We start from the raw sequence: 20,115 nt of genomic DNA, 5'->3' as shown, positions 1-20,115 counted from the left end.
ACATTCCGTCCCCACTTATGATAAGAAAAAAAAAAAAGAACTTGACTTTCAATCAGTCTGGAAAATATGTGACGTGGTCCCAGAAACACCCAGAAAGTCATTTTATACAGATTTAGTAAGTTAATACTAATGAAGTACCTGTTATTCTGACCATGAGTTCTACCCGGTCATCCATCTCTGTGGCCGCACATCAAAACAAGAAAAGCCTTTTCCGTATCGTGCGTCTAATAATAAACGTGGCTGAGCGATTTTTCACGCTGACGAAAAAAGCCGCGAACGTTTCTTTTGCTTTTGCTGCAGAGAGCGAGAAGAACGAAGGCGCAGGTTTTGGTCGCCCGGTCACACGTGGACTCATTTAAAGCCTCGACGCAAACAGAAAAGTAACGGAAGCACAGCGGGTGAAACGGGTTCTCATCAGGAGAATGTGGCCGCGGACGCACTGCGTTGTTAAGCGGGCGGACGGGGGCCACCTGTTGTATTGATCACGGGGGTCCCGTCCAGTGAAGGGGGGGCCAACGCGTTGGAGCGGGGGGGGGGGGGGGGGGCTGCGAGGCCAGAGGACGGGAGGCAGATTTATGACCCCCCCCCCCCCCCCCCGCCCCCCTCCCGCCCTCCCCCGGAGCCGCACCTGAAAAAGCCCCCTTGAGGAAGTCCACGGTGACCCACATGAAAGCGGTTCGGAGCCTCTCTGGCGTTCTCATCCGGCCGCGGCCGCAGGCGGAGGACGTGACCCACAGAGGCGGAGAAGTTAAGAGCGCTTCGCTCCTTTGATGAACCGACGTCAAAGTTGAATATCGTAAATCGCTCTGAAACCCGAAGTCCTTTACGCAGTTATTCGATCCGCGAAAAAACACGTTTACTGGTTTTCTCTGGTGGGAATGGGAATAACAGTCACGCCATTTTCGATTTAAGTGGCGGAAATATACCGTGGATGTGTGACCAGACCCAAAGGCAAACGTTGACCCTTCACACATATGTGCCCCACCCCCCCCACCCACCCACCATGTTCTGTTTTGGAACTTTCTTTCTATTAGTCTGACTTTTCGGTGTTTACTACAAACAGCCGTGGACCAGCACCCACCTGTGGACGAGTCCACCGGCAACACCGGCCGCCGGGGAGCTGCTGACCGTCACCGTCGCCAGAACTCACCTTCCCCGCCGGCGGACGGGGTGGAGGTCAGCTGCTCCTCAGTTCAGTTTGGGGTCCAATGAGTTGCTGAGCAGGAATAAAAGTCTCAGTCGTCGGTTGGATTCGAGTGTAACTGAAGTCCAAGTGAATCCAAAACAGATTCTCCAGCTTTGAGGGAATTAAATAAAATGTTTCAGTTGCACAGAAAAAGGCTTCTCTGAAAAGTGGGCAGGGAGCCTTTAGGGGAAAAAAAACCCTTTAAATTGGAAGCAGCGTGTCTGTTAATGAAATTTAGGTGGGATCGCATTATGGGACCCAGGTGGAAATGATTCACAAGTCATGCTGTGATTACTGAAATGATCCCGAGCACATAGATCGCATGAATGTTGCGGCCTTCGGCTCGCTTCAACCCTGGTAGCCATGGAAACACAGGGTCTATAGGCTAAATATAGTGACAGCCGCTTGCTTGAAGTTGATTCAAGCATTGGATTTCGTTTCACCACGAACACAGAACCTTCGTTCGCTCTGATAATTATTGCTGAGAACAAAATCGTGAGCATGTAGTGCACGATAGGCCGCCGATTAGCAAGGACTCCTGCTGTGTTCTTCCTTATTTTGTCGTCGATTTAACGCGCCTCACGGGCCTCGCTCACGCGTTTTTTTCGCGTTTTTTTCAGCTTACAAAGTTCTTAAAACACACAATCGCAGTGATTTGAACGTCACGGAGGACGGTATGAAAAGCTGCTTTCAAATGGTTTGTACGGGCGTGACCGGTTTTTGCTGATCTGTGGCCCTGTGGTTTAGACATGTAGACTCTTCCAGTGATTTGTGTTGAGTTAATCTGCAACTAATTTGATGATTGATATATCGCTTTAGTGATTCCAACGGGTTCCCATTTGCTGAATGTTGAAAATTATTGGCCAATGAATTGACAAAAAGAAATAGGTGAATATTTGGGCTTGCATTCATTTGTTGTCAGTACACAATTAGTAAGCCGGCGTGTTCTCAGAGATAAAACCTCGTCTTGCAGTATTTATTTCTCGTCTCTCTGCCCCCAAAAACTACCCCCTGACCCCCCCGTCCCCCGTCCCCTCCCTTCCCCTCCGACGTTGGTACGATCCAAAAAGCCCGGCGGTTTGTTTGCTTGGGAAAGGAGAATATCCTCTGAGGTCAAGTCAAACAGGATGTGCTAGAGTGTGGTCCTTCGCTCTTATTGGCTCTTTGTAATAACGCTCTCAGTGGGGCCAACACACACACACACACACGATGTGTGCGCACACACACGTCTGAAATGCCGTTTTTGTGAAATGCCGATCTGACAGGCCATCCGCTTGTATTTACCTTAAAAGAGGAGTTTGTGATTAAAGCAGCGTGCGCTTGTTTAAATAAGACGTTGCGTTGGGAAAATGTCAGACACCAGAACTAATAAACACAAAGTGCTGCAGATGAAGACACGTATTCCCGGCGAGAGGCGGGACGCCGCCATCAGACGGAGGCGCCGCATCAGCAACCAGCCGGGACTCGGGATCGTTCTCTTTTTTGCTCGCCAGCGACTCCGCTGATGTTTGTTAACTCCAGTGAATCTAAGCAAACATTCTGTCTTGTTATTCTATAAAGAATCCCGAAACAGAAAGATTCCTCCCCCACGTGAGGCCGAGTGCCTCCGCAGATAGAACAAGCAAATCGAAATGTTTGTTTTTGGGCAACTGTGTGGTCCGTCGTTTTTTGGTCAAACGTCAATGTTTTTGCTCTGCGTCGCCATCGTTAATAATGAACGCCGTTTCATTGCCCCGGCGTCCTCGCCTCCTGACCTCGGCCTCCTCGCCACCCAACCCCGGGCCTCCTCGCCACCTGACCTCGGCCGTCCTCGCCACCTGACCCCGGCCTCCTCGCCACCTGACCTCGGCCTCCTCACCACCTGACCCCGGGCCTCCTCGCCACCTGACCCCGGGCGTCCTCGCCACCTGACCTCGGCCTCCTCACCACCTGACCTCGGCCTCCTCACCACCTGACCCCCGGGCGTCCTCGCCACCTGACCCCGGGCCTCCTCGCCACCTGACCTCGGCCTCCTCACCACCTGACCCCCGGGCCTCCTCGCCACCTGACCCCGGCCTCCTCACCACCTGACCTCGGCCTCCTCACCACCTGACGTCGGCCTCCTCGCCACCTGACCCCGGCCTCCTCACCACCTGACCTCGGCCTCCTCACCACCTGACCTCGGCCTCCTCGCCACCTGACCCCGGGCCTCCTCTCTCTCCGGAGCAGAAGCGCTGTCGTCACCGGAGGTTCTGTCAGGTTTGATAGCACAAACAAACCGACCAAAGCAGAAGCAGAACAATCCGGAGTCTGATTTCCCTGATGTCACAGTGTGTTTACATGAACACAGGAACAGGTCCGACCCAGCAGCTGTTTATGGACATTGACACACTGACGTGTCTTCTTCATGCAGCGGCAACCGGTGAAAAGCAACGTGTCCGTGTCACGAGGGAAGACGTGGGTCTGCTCAACCGGCAAAATAACTATAGAGCAATGTTTTTAAACAGTGAGCGCGACTCTGCTGCTCCAAGCGGTGCCCGACTCGCCCGCGGCCTGCAGCCTCGAGCAGGCAAAATACTGGTCACATGGGTACCTGCCGCCCGAATGTCCGCGGCATGTGTCACCGAGTTCAGTGTGCAAAAGTCTCCAAAAACATGATCCCGTAGCAGAGAGGAAACTCGTTAATGGAATAAAATGGAAAAGAAGATCCTGGAGTTTCATGTCTGATTCTTTTAAAACCACATGTCAAGTTTCAAAAAGCATGCCGGCGTGTCAGTGTGTCATTCTATGGAAATGATACTTGGTATCAGCTGCATGCGGGACGTTGCACCACTAACATTAAAGGCCGTAATCGACCGATGGCCGAAAACACATTTGTAATGAAGTCGATCAGCAGTAAAGTCCGTTGTGACTTTCAGGTCAAACTGTTACGTTTTTTTGCAGACCCACATCAACAACGCCGCTACGTCACTGAAAGGTTCATTATGTCGTTTAAAGGTCATTGTCCTCGCTATACAAACGAGCGGAGTGGAGTTAGACAACATTTAATAACGCAGAGTGAAGAATTTCTCCTTATTTTGGGGACAAAAGAAGGAGATATTAAAGAGGAGGCGCACGGGTCTATTAGAACATCCTAATAGGAGACCAATGGCTCGGAAATTGAATCAATTAGGAAGAAGAGGTCGGAGGAAATGACCTGGGGGTCGGTGACCCCCACCTCCCAGCCACAGGAAGGGCTCTGTCACATGACGACCTGCTTAGCTTCTGCCTGCTGAACGGAGCAGATCTCTGCGTAAAACGGATGTCTGATCAGAGCGCGCGGCCTTTCTACGCCGGCGGCGGTCCTCCCCCTCCTCCCCCCCCTCCCCCCCGCACGTATCTATGCATCACTCGAGCGGAGGAGCCTCAGGTTGCAGCTCCCGTCCAGCTCGTGTGACTGCGGCGCGAACGCAGAACTTTGTGAATCCTCTCGAGGAAGTTAAAGGACAATGGAAAGTAAATAAACACGACATTTAAGAGGCTGGACTCGTCCCCCAGCAGCAGGGAGACCAGCTGTCCGGCGGCTCCACTTAGCGCTGATTAGCTTCGGGCCTAATGAGGTTTGGACCTTCTGCGTGGCTTCCCTGACCTGAGGAAGGCCGGAGCAGAAAGACCTGAGTAGCACATGGGGGGGGAGGGTGGAAGGTGGAGGAGGGCGAATGCCTCTCAAAAGAGCGGTTGCCACTTGAAGTTTCCTCGATATTGAGCCGCTGGAAGCAAAGTTGAGATGGAAGGAAGTGTGGAAGGAAAAACTGTCCCGAGCCGCAGGATGAGAGTAATGATGTTTCTGTTTATCTGCGGAGATGGTCCTGAGGTATTTTTGGATGGCCGTTGTTTTTTCCTCCGTAAATTCCAGGTTCCGGCTGTTTTTCCTTCTCCTTGTTCCCAGCCTGTGAATGCAGGGCCGCTTCCTCTCCCTCCTTCCTATTCTGAGCCTCTGATTGCATGGAAGTGGGGGTGGTTAACAGGATAGTGCGTACATGTGTGTGTGTGTGAATCTGCAGGAGGAATGTTGCAATAGGACTTTTGTTTTTTCAGTCAGCGGGTTTGAGCTGATGGAGGAGTGCAGCGCGGAGGGCGTGGTGGATGGAACCATTAGAGAGCTCAGCGTCTGTTGCCAAATTGCTGCTTTTTCTCCGATCCAGCTGGTGATGGGAGATGTGTGTGTGTGTGTGTGTGTGTGTGTGTGTGTGCGCCCTCCTGTGAGCCCTACTCGCTCCTCTCAGCAAGGAACAGATGGATTTTTCCTTTCTGATGTGACCGTACAGCGCAGACGAGGGCCGGATCAACAAACCCGCTTTGATCCGACTGAGCTGCAGAGACACACAAATTAAATGTCAACGCAACGACGATCAAACCGCAAACGTTTTTTTTTACTTCAGACAGCGAGCATCACCCAAATGCTTTACCTCCCCAATGGTTGCAACACAAACCCGCCAGTTTGAAGATTTAGTCTACGAGGGAACAAAAAAGCGGGATTTGGATTGTTCTGTGTTCTTTTTCCTCCTCTTTGGTTTTGATATTCCAACCAGCCGTCCAAGAGCGACCTCGGGTCCCGATTGGTCGATGTGCTTGTAAACACTTGAAGGAATCAAGAGCTGCACACAAAACACATTTCTATCCCAGAACTGTTTAGCAAAGCATTCTGGCGGCTCTTTGCTGCCTGTTAAAAAGAGATGCGTCATTTTGACAAAAGGCTGATGCTGAACACGATGCAGAAACGAAACGCAACTGAATTTGTATCTGAGTGTCGGGGAGTCCTGCTGGAGTCAAAGGTGCCTCACAGTAGCAGGTCAAAAGGGACAGAGGTGTGTGTGTGTGTGTGTGTGTGTGTGTGTCCTCTGGTCGAACAACTCCAGTGTTGACATGAAAAACAACGGCGCCCTGCAGCCTGCGCCCCTGTTTATTGCACAACAAGCCACTCGAGCCGCCGCCATGTTGGACTTACTGCGGCGGCAGCTTGCACGAGCGGGCTGAGCGCCTCACTGTGGGGTGTAAACACACCGTGTCGGACTTGTTTCACGTTTATCTTTTCATTTCCCCGGGCAGCTCTTTGGCGTTTCGCGCGGCCTGAAACGTTTCAGATGTACTGATTGACGAATCCCTCCGGCGGAATTATGGATTTTTCCCTGAATACCTGTGAAGTAGAACAGCGCAGCGGCGTTTCCCTACTCCTGCAATCCCTGTCCGTCGGCGTTCGCGCTCAGGAAAGTGCACGGGACACATTTGTGAAACTATTGTTTGTGTTTCCCCGTGTACCTCTCACAGTGGATCACAGTTTGCTCTCTGCCTGCTTCCTCTCGGGGACCTCCGGGGTCAGACGCTTGTACTCTTTGGCATTCCCGCTTTATATCTGGACGCCAGATAGAAGCTGTGTACTTTCGTCGCTGCGGATTGTGAAAAACTTCTCTCCGTGAGACAACCAAGAGCTTTCTGCCTCAAAAGATACGTCCTTATCCTCCAGCGCCCATTGGACGCTTGTCTGGAATTTCCAGCCGAAGGCAAAGTGATACGGGTCTTATCTGTGTTTAGACTATAAATGCTTTATTTTTTATTTTTTGGACTGTAGCAAAAAATAGACCTTGTGTGTGAGTGTCCGTGTTGTTGGTTGCAGCGTGCGCGAGCGCGTTGGATCGTCAGCTTAGAAAGGCACGGATTCCGAATCAGTCCTTTCCTGGCCTCCTGCATCAAGACAGATGGCAGATGTTTCCTAAAGGATGGATCTTTCAAACGGATCCACAAACTACCTTAATTGCTGTTTGTTTTGTCCCCCCCCCCCCCCCCTTCCCTCCCCCCTTTCTTCCTCCTCCCTCTCTTGGTCTTGCGTCAAGCATCTGAGGAGCATTTTCAAGAACAAAAAGGAACTCGTATTGCGGCTGCACATTTGGCTCTCGGACACGGGGGGGAGAGGAGGGGAGGGGGGGGCATTGTTTTTCAAGCTTTTATCCGTCCACCATTTGATCTCGGCTCAAAAAGGGGCTCTGGCCGCCCCCCCCCCCCCCCCCCCCCGGCTGGTTTTCGGGGGCCAGCAGTGAACCCCGATGGTGGTGGTTTTCCACGCCTGAGATGGGTACTGGGCGCTGATGGGATATCAAGCACACCTAAGTGCTTCCCTTTCCCCTCTCTCTTTATTTTCTTTCCTTTTCTCGTCGGCCTCTGCCTCTCTATCAGGCGCCTCACACATGCTCTGTGTCACGTCCTGTGGCGAAACAACAGCCCGACCTTCCCCGGGAGGCACGCCGATCGCCGCCATAGATCAAACCCTCTGCGATTGATGGAAAGCTGTGAGAAAGGTTTACTGTGGATTTGTTTTTTCTATGGATGACAGCGAGATTAGTCATGCTTGTATCCCTCCAGCCTTCACGTTCTCTCTCTCTGCCTCCCTACGCCCTGTTCCTTCTCATTCACGCGTACAATAGGCACACTTATCTTCTTTATTCTCTCCCTCTTCTCTCTCTCCCATCCCCCGCTGATTCGCACTCAAATTAAATGCAAGGTTTCTAAGCGTTCGAGGCTCCCTCTCAATTTCGCCTCTTTCTGTGTGTTCGCTGACCCGCATCCACGTCCTTCAGCCCTCATCTTCATCGGGTAGGAGTGCGTTTGTGGACGTCGTCCTGGCAACGACGCGCACTGCCAAGTGTTGCGCGGCCAAAGCGCGACCCCAAAGCTCAAATCATCAGTGGTCCACCATAACCTCCTTAACCTTCCCAGAATGTTCGTTGTTACACTTGTGTAAGTTGCCACATATCCGGGAACGAGGGGAACCGTCTCGTTGCTCAAGTCTCACGTCATCCTACGCTTTCTGGGTTTTCTACTTATTGGCCGGAGCTGTGCTGGTTTTTAAGGGCTTGCCAACCACGTCTGAACAGGAGAAGCTCCGTCCTGACCGGCATCGTGGTTTCACATCCAACAGGGAAGCGGGGAACCTCACGCAGCTCTCACAGCAGGATTAATGAAATAAAAACCCAGAGCGACGCGGTGATGCGCGCGACTACCCGCCTCTACGTGAAGAAATGAGCTCGCTGCACAATGAAAACTACGCGCAGTAACTTGACTTTTAGTAAGTTAGCAGTGTGGTTTATAGCCGGCACCTCGCCCTCTCTCCCTGGCAGCGGTGATTCATGTGATTGAGGAGAGTGTGGGAGGGGAAGCGGGTTGGAAGGGGAGGAAACGAGGCAGGAAGTCGGGGGGGGGAAAAGCTGGTCTACCAACGAGGCCTGATAATGGAGACCCGCAGGAAACCGCTGAGGACGATGTTCCACGACGTCGACACAGGAGCCCTGGCACTTTTATTTTACCTTCCCCACCCCCCCAAACCCGCCTCCAATCCCACAGGAACGGGGGCCACCCACGTGTCCCCGCGGCGAGAAAGTAGCCCGGCATCAATCGTCTCAATCAGCGTTTTTTCTCAAGTCGATCGGCGAATGCGTCAGCACCTTCTCCTTATCTCCCGCTCGGGCTGCACCTGCTGCGGCGGGGCACGCTGCCAGCGCCGGCTCACGGGCCTTTCACGGCTGGCAGCTATCGGGGGGGGAGTGGGGGGGTGGGGGTCCGCCAATAAACGAGGCCAATAAACGAGACGCAAAGCGAGTGCACGCGGAGATAGACGACGGCCTTCGTCGCCTTTCCCCCCCGTGATTTGAAGAACTCAAAGCTCGGCCGACTCTTCGCCGTGTCTGATCTCACATCAAAACGTATTCTTCAGATATGAGACGGGGGGGGGGGGAGGGCGGGGGCGGCGGAGAAAAAAGGTGTTTAAAGGGAACTTGGATCGCCTCCAGATCGGCCTGAAAGGACAGCGAGCCGGAGTGTGTGTGTGTGTGTGTGTGTGTGTGTGTGTCAGACGTGTTTGTCCTGTATGCGGACAGGGAGGGGTTCCTTGTTTTCCCTCTGCTCTTCCCTTTGGTTACACTGTTGTTTCCCAGCCCCCCCCCCTGGCCTAGTACCTTTGCACACACACACACACACACACACAGTCACACGCTGCATGGACCCAGGGGGCAAATCAATGGTGAGAAGACCTTGCTTCTCTTCCTACGGTGCGGTCGTCAGGGAAATGGAGGTAGTTCCATCTGCGTTCTCTGCACCCGCCGGTCGTGGTTGCAGCATCGGCCCTCATTAGCATAAACAGCAGCTTTTTGAATGAAAAAGCCCCCGCCCCCCCCCCACACACCCCCCCGTATTCAAAGAGCGTCTTTTCCCTGGATGGAACATCTTTGTCCGTCGCCGATGTTCGCTGTGCCCTGTGTTTGCCGCGTGGGGCTCGACGTGATGAGCGGCTCGTCCCCCGTTTGAGGAGCTCGCCGTGCTCAGGACGTCCTGTAGAGTGGTCCCCCCCCCCCCCCCCCCCCTCCCTGCACCGAAACACATAAAAACAGACACAAACACGCACACACATACTCCATCCGAGCGCCCCCCCCCTCTTTCTCTCTCACAGGCCCAGCTCCTTATCTTCAGCGTCCAGGCAGCTGCGTGTCTGTCTGTCTGTGTGTGTGTGTGTGTGTGTGTGTGTGTGTCTGTGTGTGTGTGTGTGTGTGTGTGTGAAAGGAGGGAGACAAAGTGTGTGAGTGCATTCATGTGCGTGGACGCTGTTGTGTGTGAAGACAGAGGAATAGGTGTGAAGTGCAGTCACCGAGGTTGCCTTTCAAGCCCCCCCGACCCTCCTGCCCCCCTCCTGCCCCCCTCCCTCGTAGCCAGTTGGGAGGGAGCCGGATTAACAGGCTACAGATGAAGGAAGGCCCACGCGTCGGACAAACGGTCCCTCCCGCGAGCTCTGGGACGGGAGGTGACCAGGAACCGTCCACGTTGAAATGACCCGCAGATATTCATGCAAACGCCGGCTTGCTGACGTCCTCACGATGAAGAGTCTTCCACGTTTGGCGTGTTCACCATCTGAGAAAAGGAATAGAAATATAAAATTAAAATTAAAATCGCCAAAGTCATTCACTCAATATAAGATCAGTCAGTCTGGGTCAAAGTGGCGGACAGACGGAACGTTATCTTCTCGATGTCTGCCGTGGAAAACTTTTCTCTCCGCCTCAAGTTTGTGCCGTGGCACGACGGGCAAATTACAAACCGTGTAAAAAAAAAAAGTGTTTTTTCCTTCCAGCATTGCAAGAAGAATTTCTTTTTTTTTATAGACTATTACACATGTTTAGTAGAAGAACACCGTGAGAGGAAAAGCGAGCAGATGTTTTATCTCAGGTTGCTGTCGGGGGGCGGAGCGAGTGAAGGAACCCCTCCAGTAAGCTGCCGTTTCTCAGTGTTTCTGCCGCACTGAAACATCCAGCGAGAGGGGCGTCCTGGGTTTGCGTGGCCCTGACACGGATCGGGTGGCTACCGAGCGAGTCTCGCTGTTAAAAGGAGGCCCGAAAGGCAGTCGAACGTAACGTGATGGGTATTGTTGTTGCACGTCTAACATGAAACATGTGATGCTGACGCACACGCGCGTCACAGCGCTCGGTTTGCTCCCCTGTTTGTTTCCTTCTCTTCTTGCACCTCCAGTTGTTTCCACACTTGTGATTCTCTGTGTGCCGGATTGTTTGGGTTAGCCTCTGATTTTGTAAATGGACGGTTTGGATTCCTCCATCCCGTTGCTTTTGGGGCTGTTGTAAACGTGCACAGTTTCGAGGCCCGTTTGTTCGTGTTATCCGTCACTTTGTGTCATGCGGTGATTTGGGATTGTTTGTCTGTGTTTTTGTCTTGATTATTATGGGATGCAGCTTGCTGCTGAGCCACGTCCTGTTTATTGTCCTCATCCTGGCCCCGGGATCATCACTGACATCACAAGGTTGTTTACGGTGTGGGAACCAAGGTAAGCTATATTTATCAGGAGTGTGAAGACATCTCTCTGACTTAAAATAAGCCAACTGCAGAGTTTTGTATATTAAAGTGGGGCTGTGGGAGGAAAAAGGCACATGTTCATGGGAAATGAAAATATATATATCGATCCCGGAAATGAAATCTGCAGTTTCCCTTTTCACATGTGCACTCCTGGTTCCCATTATAGCATCAGTGGAGCCTTTGCACCATCTGTTGAATGCAATACATTTCATGAGAAGGTTCCAGAAACATCTCTGAATCCTGTTGTCTCTCATATACAACAAAATATGTAAAACAAGTGTGTCTCCTTAGCACGCTTCAGAACAGTTTATAGACCTTTGACCACATCCTCCTTTGGTGATAGGATTAGTTTAGTTTATAGGGTTGTTATTGTCTTAAATAAAAGTTGAACACATAGGATAGGAATCCCACAGGCACCGCAGAACCTGTTAATAGAATTCAGATGAGGCTTAAGGCTCCTCAAAGTGAAGAGTAACAAGTGTGCAGCAGCGCACAAACAACCCGGAGACAAATCTGACGGGCCCCGACTGCCCTGTTTTTTTGGGCCAATAGCGTAGCTTAGCTTAGCATAAAGACTGGAAGGCATGAAAAGTTAGATAACGCGTGCCATTTTATGACCAGTTCATTAAATGACTCCGAAAGACAGAAGAGAAGAGCCGGTGCAGTCGTGAGAGAGACGGTGAGGTGATGATGCGCTGTGCTGCCCAGTGGAAACAAGGCAGAGGAGGGGGACAAATGGACATGTACCCCCCCGACCCCCCTGACCCCTGCGTTTCCTCTCAGATCACAGCCAGCTTCCTCTTCCCATCTCACCCACCTCCAGCGTCCACCGTGACGTCGGTGTGAAACTGCCGTCCTACAAATGAATGATTCAAGAAAACAGAACACCAAGTCACCCTCTTACATGCTTAGCTTACATGCTTAGCCTACATGCTTAGCTTACATGTTTAGCCTACATGCTTAGCCTACATGCTTAGCTTACATGCTTAGCTTACATGCTTAGCCTACATGCTTAGTTTACATGCTTAGCCTACATGCTTAGCCTACATGCTTAGCTTACATGCTTAGCTTACATGCTTACCCTACATGCTTAGCTTACATGCTTAGCGTATATGCTTAGCCTACATGCTTAGCCTGCAGGCTTAGTTTACATGCTTAGCTTACATGCTTAGCCTACATGCTTAGCTTACATGCTTAGCTTACATGCTTAGTCTACATGCTTAGCTTACATGCTTAGCTTAAATGCTCAGCCTACTTGCTTAGCCTACATGCTTAGCTTACATGCTTTGCTTACATGCTTAGCCTACATGCTTAGCTTACATGCTTAGCCTACATGCTTAGCCTACATGCTTAGCTTACATGCTTAGCCTACATGCTTAGCTTACATGCTTAGCCTACATGCTTAGCTTACATGCTTAGCGCTTAGCCTACATGCTTAGCTTACATGCTTGCCTACATGCTTAGCTTACGTTTGTCCTTATCAGCATGTTTTGTTGTCTGCCTCTGAAGCGCATCTTTTAAGTTGTTGTTTCTGGGGAAAAAAATGTTACACCAAATAACAAATTCACTAACCTTCTTATTTTCAAACTCCTCACAGTAACTCCACGGAGGATGGAAAACATCTATGATGGCCGCCGTGACGCCAAGTCCACCCGGAAAGAGCCATGAACACACCGCCATGTTTTCCCCTGCAAGCTACGCGCCGGTTTTACTGAGGGTTTTATTTCAGATCCGCACATTCACAGGGGCTTGTAACTTGGTAACAGTCTGCAGCAAGCTGCATGTTCGGCACCGGGGGAATAATGTTCCTGGCGAGGCGGCTCAACAGTTTTACGGCTGCTGTAAATGAAGCATCGCCGGATGCTTTTTTTTGTTGCAGTGTGACATGAATCAGCTGCTGCAGTTTTCAGTGTTGGTCATGAGGAATGAATCGTGAATATGATATTGGTGCATTCAAATTAAATTAAGTTTCTCAGTTTTTGACGTGACACTGAAGTGAACTCTCGCTTATCCTAATTCATTGTTGCATGTGCAGCACATTTTGAGAGGCACAGCTTTCACTGTCCCTGGTATCCTCTTAACAAACAACTTTTAAATGTTTTGCCTTCATTTCTCTGGCATATAAGACTGTACAGACCATTATCGGGACCGTGGGAGGTAATTGCAGTAAGAACATCTTATTCTGTGATTTCCCTTTTGTTTAAAAAAGAAGAAATAAGTGGCCAAACCCCCCCCGCACCCCTCACAATACTTTCCAAAACCTAACTAACAGCTAACAGGAGCCCACCCCGGCCCCCTGCCTGCTGCCCGGCCCCCCCGTTGGCCTCGTTAGCGGCCGCCAGCGGGAACGCTCCCCTAACGTGGCTCTCTGGCCACTTCAAGGAAGTCCAGCTGTGCGTGCCAATGTCACATCTTCTAACACAACATGTGATTAGTCTGATTAGTTTTTGTACAAGGAAAGGGCAGCGGGGGGGCGGGCGGAGCTGTGACATGGCAAGAAGTTGAAGCTGTAGTTTACGACGCCTGCGCTGTGATTTAAAGCCACGCCCCCCCCCCCGCCTTTCCTCCATTGAGCTAATCAGCGGTAGCTTAGGTCGCCATGGCGACAAATGCCTCTGGTAGCATCGGTTTCCTCTTACCTTCCGTTACCTTCCGTTTCATCCCCCTCTCCCTCCCCTCCCTGCTCCCGGGCCTCATACCTCCAAGCCTGGGAGCGGAATTCTGGGAACATTTTTCCATGTGAAACGGCGAGGGTCAGCGCAGGGGTGTGACGCCACGGCATTGTTCCCGCTGCGCGGAGAGGAACCGTGCGCCGTGAGGCCAATTCCTGTCCGCTGCAAAAAAACAGCCACTTTCTCACACCGCTTTCCTTCCTCCGCCGGACAGCTCAAAACAATCCCAGAGTGTTCGTGGGTACGAGGTGCAGCGGCCCCGAGAACAAGCGGCCGCAGGGAGATGCGGGAGAAAAAAAAAAAAGAAAAAATGCGATTAAATGAGTTTTTTCTTTTCCTGTTGGTCTACACACGCTGTGCGTGGACCATTTAAAACAAACAGAGGCGGAAAAAGGTCCCAAAGTGCCCAACTGATCCTCACGAACAATATGCACCATATATATATATATATATATATATATATGTTCCCCTTAGGTCAGAAGTTTAATAGGTTCCAAACGTGTGTCAGTGTGTGCACGCGTGCGCTGTGTGTTTAACGCAGGACTGCATACGTGCAAACCTCTCGCCACTTACCCAGACAACCTTCCCCCCTTTCCCCTTCCCTATTCTCGTCCCTAAACCCGACCGCCCCGCCCCTCCTCCCCGTGACGGCCCCATTGTTTTATTGAGGCCGTCTGCACGTATGGACCCCGCACTCCTCCCGGGCCTCATCGCGCTTCAATCGCGGCCCGCAGGTCACCGCAGAGCGGCCTGTCCGGCGTGCTCGACGTGCGCGAGGAGGAAACGTGAGAGGAAGGATGAGCCGTCCAAATCCCCCCCTCGTACGCAACGGGACAGGGGACGTTTGACTATTTCGGTGCTCAGTTTCCTTTTAACACTTTCTTCAAGGTTTATTTGGCTTCTTAATAGTGCCACAGCCCCCCCCCCTCCCCTCCTCCCCCCCCTCCTCCCCCCCATCACTCCCCACCTGTTTTGTTCGAAGTGGAAACCGAGAGAATGGAGGAGAGAAAATAGCCGCGGCTGCTCTCTAGAGTTTCCTGCCTGATGGCTTGTCTGCGTGCGTGCCCTGTCCTCCGTCCTCCTTGGCCCGCCTGTCCTCCCACCCCGTCCCTCCTGTCTGAGGACGCATGTGTGTGTGTGTGTGTGTGTGTGTGTGCGAGGGCTGGATGTCTGGGAAAGCCTCTGACACAGCTGAGGGAGGAGATGAGCAACAGACCTAATATAGTTTGCGTGTGTGTGTGCGTGTGTGTGTGTGTGTGTGTGTGTGTGTGTGTGTGTGTGTGTGTGTGTGATGTGTATCATTAAGGAAGCACCTGTCCCGTGTGACCGTCAGTCCTGTTGCGTTTATTTGACCCCTCTCACATCAGGTGGCTTCCTGGTTTGCGTCAGATGCGGCTCCCCACGGCCTGCTGGGATTGGTTGACTCAAACTCCTCCCGTTGCTTTGCTGCTGTTCATTGATCTTTTTTTTGGGTGGGGGGGAGACGGGGGGGGGGGGGGGGGAGGAAGGGGGAGGGGGTTCTTCTTCCAAGGCCCAACAGGCCTTTTGCTTTGTTCATCCTTCACGGCGCTGAAAGTGTTGTTAAAATGGAACATGGTTAAATAAAATGCTGTTAAATTGTCTGAATGTGAATTTAGCAAAAACGTACTTTGCCAGCTTGCTACGTCATGTGTATTATTATTATTATTATTATCACACACACTTTGTATTACAAAAGATTTTGAGTATTACTGTCATCAGTGTAAACTGATTATGTGATGTTTATTTGTATTTTCTAGGATTACAGTAAGTAGTAATACAGAAATATTGCACTCGCTTTACAGTCTTTGAGTCACTTTAAAACTCACTTTAGACTCAGCAGGCTTCCTCGACCGCTGCGCCCTCTGCAACCTTCATCAAAGTCCGATTCCGCCGAGGAACAGCTGGGCCGCCGCGCACGGCCTTCGGGGGAATCAAATGGCGGCGGGAGCACAGAAACAGCCCCGGCAGACCCCCCCCCATCAGGACAATTAGCTACTTGTGAGCCAGTGTTTTTTTTAATGCAGAAACAAGCAAATATCCTGATTCTACCATATAGCACCTACTGCTGTAGCTGGAAGCTGTCGCCGTGTTAAGGTCAAGGTCAGACAAGGAGAGGAGACCAGATGCGACAAAGTAATAAGAGGCAATAATAATAATTTGGTTAAAAACGTACCTTTTCTTGTCCGACCTTGTCTGGACGAGGACAACCCCCCCCCCTCGCCTTCAACCACAGATAAAACCAGACGGCGACACTGCGTTCTGACAATAACAAATCAACCCTGCGTTGCCGAATTATACCTGCTGTTATTCCCTGAGAGCGTCCGCCCCCCCCACTTGATTAGTGGGCCCCCACAGGGCAGCCGACCCCAGTGCATTCGTGAGTCGCGCTGATTGAATGCGGCTTAAAGGAAGCGACCGTGGAGTGTGGCCCTCAACCCCGTCGCTCCCTTTAATGATGAGCAAATGCTAATTCCTCGGCTTTCGGTGCTGACGTTCTGTGTTTCTACCCTCAGATCTCTCATTCTGTACGCGAATACGCTGAAGCTCGCTTGACTCTTTGATATCGCCTCTTTGTTGGGACACCGGCGCCTGGATTTGGATGCGCTGACATACATATTCATTGATTTTTTTTTTAAAGCGTAGCAGTGACCACAAAGATCACCGGAAGGCCCCTTACATTTTATAATTTACTACATCTTGAGAGTGAATGCGGCGATGTGTTAAGAATAGCTACTGATATCCTTAAACGTCCTGCTCGCTAAAAATATGACTATGTATCAATAAATACAACTATGTACAACACGATGACAATTGTTTTTGATATATCCTCATAGCTTTCTATTTAATAGTTGCAGTTCATGTCTATTTATGTGTTTATTTACTGCATATATAATTAATTTAATTTGGAAAAATACGCTACATTTACATATTTGATTCAAACATTAACTGGGCTGAAAGCTATTTATCATACATATTTTTGTATTTTGCTCCTTATTTGGGGGTTTTTGGATGTTGTTATTTATTTTTTCGTAGGACTTTTGAAAAGGCTTTGATTGCAATCGGAGTTGAACGACTACAATATGTGAACAAATCAGAACATTTCCATCACGCAAACTACATTGATACAGAAATAGCAACTTTAATACCTTTTCCATACACAGATATAGTCGTGTAAGCCTCCAGAGCCTTTAAACCGACACGCGGGCGTGTTGCCCTCGCGTCGCTCGCGTATTTTAGCCCCCGGCGACACACGTAGCGCAGCCTTCACCCGCCTAGATGGGTTCTGATCCTCGCCAGTGCAGTCGGGTTTGCAACAAAGACTCACAGAACCCCCCCCCCCCCAACCCTCCTCACACCCAAACACAGCATCCCTGACCTTTGACCTGTTGCTTTCTGTCTCTTGATCGACACCTCGGAACCACGAGTGGGTTGATTCTTTCTGCTTTCTGCTCTCAGAGCGGCTGCTGTCCAGCAGATGGCCCCCCACCCCCGCCCCCCCCAATCCTCCTTTTTGACCTCCTGTGACACAATTAGTAAAACACGTAACTGATAAAGGTGGCCTGGATCCCTTGTGCGCCCCCCCCCCACTCCCTCCCCTCCCCTCTCCACCCTCCCCCCTCCTATGCTGGAGGAAAAATAATGAGGCTAATTGACTTGGGGGGTAATTTTCGAGTAATTTCCCTTTTAATGGGCTACGGTTTGATGCCGTTTGTTTGGCATGCGCTCTTAATGATCTCCCCCCTCCCCAACCTCCACACACACATACGTTTTCCCAGGGGGGTCGAGAAAAAAGTCCAATTTAAAGGCGGGCCGCACACACACTGTGAATGCTGTTGGCTTCTGATGCTTCATGTTGCTTCGTGTTGGTTTGTGAGTCTCGAGCTCGGATTGGAGCGATCCGTCCCGACGTTACCGTTGTTTTTACGTGACGTTTTCCGTGATTCATGTCTCGTTATGCGTAGTTTCGGGGGCCGTGTGCACATCCGAGTCTGAGTTTGGTCGCTGAGGTTTTTCACACGAGGGTCTCGGGTTCCCAGGGATTCTTGCTCCCCGAGGCAGAAGGGTGACATTGGCCAGAGTGTGACTTGGTGGGAGAAACGCAGCCCCTACATCATACAGTGGAACACATGGCCCTCTCACACACACACACACACACGCACACACACACACAGTCGCACACTTACACAAAGCCATCTGGGCAAGCCAAACGTCAATTACATCCAATTCAGCTCATGTCACTCAGGAGGGGGGAAGGACGAGGACGTGTGCTGCGCTGCGGCGATGTGTAGAAACACGACAAGGTGATGATCCTTTGTCCCGCTTTGGATGGATGGCGCGTCAGCTCTCCGCCCCCCGCCCCCCGGACCCCGAAACTGTATGTGATGATGCATCGGCCCAATTATCCCGAAAATGTTCCAGTTGTGAGAAACAAATATTTCACCAGTTCCATGAGGTCAGAATTATGATTGCAGAGGAAAATGCGTGTTTCCTCGAGGGTTCTGGGAAATGTGCACGTCGAGGAACTAATGGTTTGGGGGTATTTGGAGGGTAATTAGGCGACAAATGAATTAGACTGTGTCAGCGGAGATCAAACCGACCTGTGGGGCTCGGAGGCCTGTTGAGGACCAGTCTCGGCCCGAGGGGGGGGGTTTTGAGATGTCATCTGAACTCCTCAGAGATGCTCTCACGGAACTCTGAGAGAAATAAAAGAACGGCGTGCTTTAAGTCCATAGATTTATTTCCCCCATGGATCGAAATTAAGATGGCAGTTTTGCTCAGGACTCTTTGCATTTCATATTTCTGAAATGCAGAAATGTGGACCCATGTTTGTAGATGTACTATCTTGAGGCGTGTTGAAGGGCATCGTGTGCCTTTATTGGACAGACTGCAGAAAGTGAGGGAAAAGGGAGATGGAGAAAACAAAAAGTCCTTTTGCCGGACGCCTCGATTCCCCGTCGGCCGCCAGAGCGCCGCAGCTGCAATGTGTCTTTGCACCAAATATATGGACGGCGTGGAGATTTGTTCATGTTCGTTGGCCCACGTGTGGGTGGTAAACATTCCAAATGCAAGGTGGACTTTTCTTACCGGAGCCGTGAGTCACAGCGCAGGCTGCAGGATGTTGAATCCTCTGCTAATTCAAACCTCATCCAGGCCACTTTGTTCTGAGACCAATGTCTACTTAAGAGTTCTGGTTCTTCCCAGTTCATAAAGGTTCATTAGTAATCTCAAGTTCTCTTACACACCAAACTACCTCACTGAAGTACTGAAGTCTTCAAAACGGTTTTATTCAAATCCATTTTGAACAAATTGCATCAGCTTGAAAAGTGCCAACTTGTTTTTGATCTAAGCAATCTAATAATTGTTAATCACGGTTTAATTAGTTTTGTGTTCACAGTTGTCTCAGTTTTTGAATGTACATCCGACTCAGATCAAATCATCACAATCCAACATCTCCTGCTTCGCTGCGGGACTATTTGCACCCTTTTTTTTCTTTCTTCTTCTTCTCCTTTCGAGCTCGGCAGCCGGCCCTGCACTGTCACGGCGTGTCAACGGCGCTTTGCGTCTGATTGATCACGCCGCGTCATTCCCCGGGAGGCCCAGCATGGACACACTTATCTCCTGTCCCGCGTGTGCGATCTTGTTTCGAAGGGATTCTTATCTGCGCCGCACTCATCTGGAATCTCGACGCAGCTGGAGGGATCGTATGCTGGAGTTCAATGATTTTTTCCCCCTCCGGGGAGAAATTCAATTAAGTGCGTGGACAAAGCTGTGCATGTCGCCCCTGAGAGCTTACGGGACAGGAAGACTGATCGTTGGTTTATTCCAATCTAGTTTCCTGCAGTGGAACACTTTTGAAGGACTGCACGAGAATGCATTCGCTGCACCTGAACATGGTGGTCAATAATATGAATTCATTAAGAAAATGCTGCAATAATGTAGATCATTTGTGCCGTGCATTAATTTGTGCACATGATTTTCTCTCGGTGTCAACGCAAGTCAACGCAACAAGTGCCCCTTTTCCTGTAGCGACATTTCGCACAGCAATGCAGAGGATATTTTCCGCTAATGATTCCGTGATCCCCCTCGATCCTTTCTTACTTTCTTACTTTGTTAACGTGTGAGAGGTCCACCGACATTCCAGAGGCCTGGAAGAATGACAGCTCGCCTGGTGATCGTCTGGATGTGGGATTTGAGTGGAGGAGAGAGGAAAACATTGCAGGCCAAAAGAGCAACAAGGGAGGAACCTTCGAAATGCAGATTTCTCGTTGGAAGGGGAGAGAAAAATCGGTCTGTTTTTGGAAACCGCCTCATGCAATATAAATCATACTTTGAGTTGCATCAAATTTACAGAAAGGTCATACATCACTCCTTTGA

General features: G+C 50.7%; 1 long non-coding RNA gene across 1 annotated transcript; it reads left to right on the top strand.

Annotated features, from left to right (window-relative positions):
- The first annotated feature begins 9,580 nt into the window (after positions 1 to 9,580).
- Positions 9,581 to 13,023, top strand: LOC144389399 (uncharacterized). Its single transcript, XR_013453413.1, has 2 exons — positions 9,581 to 11,018; positions 12,645 to 13,023. It is a non-coding gene; the product is annotated as an uncharacterized LOC144389399 (long non-coding RNA).
- Positions 13,024 to 20,115: the final 7,092 nt, after the last annotated feature.

This window comes from Gasterosteus aculeatus, chromosome 18 (genome assembly GCF_964276395.1).
Source record: "Gasterosteus aculeatus chromosome 18, fGasAcu3.hap1.1, whole genome shotgun sequence".
NCBI classification, from domain to species: Eukaryota; Metazoa; Chordata; class Actinopteri; order Perciformes; family Gasterosteidae; genus Gasterosteus; species Gasterosteus aculeatus.
This window is presented reverse-complemented; position numbering and strand designations above follow the sequence as displayed.